Source organism: Tupaia chinensis, unplaced genomic scaffold (assembly GCF_000334495.1).
Source record: "Tupaia chinensis unplaced genomic scaffold, TupChi_1.0 Scaffold000074_1, whole genome shotgun sequence".
Classification (NCBI taxonomy): Eukaryota; Metazoa; Chordata; class Mammalia; order Scandentia; family Tupaiidae; genus Tupaia; species Tupaia belangeri.
Window position 1 is genome coordinate 3,086,626 of NW_006159534.1, and position 2,474 is coordinate 3,089,099.

Sequence of the window (2,474 nt, forward strand, 5' to 3'; positions counted from 1 at the left end):
GAGGGAGTCCTAGAAATCTGGAGCCTGGTTCAGGCGGCACACCCAGTACTCTGGGACTAGTGGAGCTGAGTCCATGGCTGGAGGACCGGGACCTTGCCCTGCTGAAACAGGGGCTTTGCCCTGCTGACCCAGTGCTGATCTGCCAGTAACTGGACACTTTGTAGAGCTGGCAGAAGTCTCCAGCTAGGCCACGGTTCCTGCCAGATTAGAAGGCCCCTGCCCCTCCACTGGAGAGCTTGGCTGTGTTTGTTGACTTCTGTACCCACAACAGCAGTCAGTCAAATGCGTAAGTGTGTTGGAGGGGCTCACGTGCCTGGTGACATAAGCCCGTGTCCTCTGTGTTTCACATCCTGGGAGGGGCCTTTGGGGCTTCCCTAGGGTTTGCCCCATGGACTTGCCAACTCCTTCCCTGGAGCTAACATCCAAAGCAATTGCTTGTTTTCTTGTGCTCAGAGGTGATTCTAGGAGGTACTGGGAGTTAGTTGTAGACTATCTCAGTGACAGGGGCATTTCCACAGAAGCATTGCTGGCAAATTGTCTACGGAGATCTTGGTAGAAAAGGTCTGAATTTCCAAGGCTCCAATAATTATTTGTAACTTTTTATCTTTATTTGTTATTCTAAATAAATGCTCTCTTTCATACCTAATTTTATGTTAGTAATTTTGTGTTCCTTTTCTTACAGAAGGCATAAAAACTGGGGTCACAAAACCCAGGTCTGCTTCTGCTCTTGCTAATACACATGTGAGTCAGGATATTGCTTTTGAAGTTTTATTTATTTATTCTGCAAGTGAGAGAGATGCAAAGACACACACACACACACACACATGCACACGCACACGCACAGCAATACAGTACCACCTTTTTGAGGATTCCAGTGCCATAATATACCCCTGGACAGCCTGGACCATGGTCATAGGCTTCCCTGATGCACTCAGGGAGGCCTCCAGATAAAAACCAGGAACCTTCCCACATGGGCCGGCCTTGCAGAGCATCATGTCTCATGTCAACAACTGGCTCTCTGAGGGGCCAGACAGGTATGTGTCTGGGATTTCCTCAAACACATTTCATTCTTTTGGGCTTTTTTTGGAGAGGTTTTTGCTATAGAGCACATGTGCTCACCAGAAAGACAGAGAGAGACAGAGAGAAAGCGAGAAATCACCCCCCAGAGGGGATGACCACACAACAATCCCTTCTCCTCCATTCTCCTCTCGGGATCTTGGGCACGCACGCACACGCGCCTGGCGTGAGCTTAAGCCACTAGGTCCGGGACTCGAACTGGGGTTGACTACTTGGGAGTTCAGCGACAAAGCCATTACGCTAACTGCTGGTCCCTAACACACTTCATTCTTTACACCATTCGTGCTTTTGCCCAGACCACTCACTGCTGGGGGTGTCTCTCTCAATCCTCATGGAGGGTCCAAAGTTGGTCAAAGTCAGCCACGCCTAAAGTTTTCTGTCTAGCTTCTCTCTACTTCCAGCAGTCTGGACTTTTTCTTTTTAAAATTTTCTACTGTAGGGCATGTGTTCTTGCCAGAGAGAGACAGAGAAAAACGGAAAATGGGAAATCCCTCCTCCCACCAGAGGGGGATGGCCACGCCACAGTCCTTTCTCCTCCATTCTCCTCTCGGGATTCTGGGCACGCACCCGTGTGCACCTGGTGTATTTTTCAAGCCTCCAGGTCTGGAACTTGAATAGTGCAGTCAGTCATGAGGGATCCAGCTGCTGTCACCACTGTGTCCCCAGGCATTTTCTTTATAATCTACTTAGCAAGTTCTCATGCAGCTTTACTATATTTTTCTATTGTTTCTCCTCAACTGGAACTTCGGTACCAGAATGTAATTTAACTTTTTGTATGTTTTGTCCTATCTCCCCACATCAGCGCATAAGCTCCCTGAAGCCAGGAGCTGCCTTTATGAAAAGGACTTTGTGTTTCTCACAGAGCATGGCTCATGTTGCAACAAATATCTGTTGGCTTATCTAATATTACCCTGTATAATATTTTCAAAGTTTTAAGAATTGACTATTGGCTGGTACTGTGGCTTAATGGTTAAAGGAGCCAGATACCGCATGGCCAATTGTGGTTTGAATCCTAGCCTTGGCAGCTTGAAAAGATGCCAGGCATGTGTGCATGTGTGCCCAAAATCCTGACAGGAAGGAGGAGTGGAGGACAAGGGATTGCAGTAGACCATGTCCCACTGATGGATGCACACATGCATCCATCAGTAGAATTTTCTAGTAAGTCCCTTGCTAACAGGTCCTGTTTATCAGAAAACCTTCTCTTCTGGTTACCCTAGAACTCCTTTGTTCTGACTTAGGGTTTATTTGTGTTTTCTTTACACTACTAGAGAGATCTTTTTGAAACACGAACCATGTCAGCCCTGCTGTCAGGCCTGCAATGACTCTTTGCTATGTGGAAGGAAAGAATCCTGATATTCCCTTGACTCGCCATCCCAGATGGGCTATCCCTGCCTCTT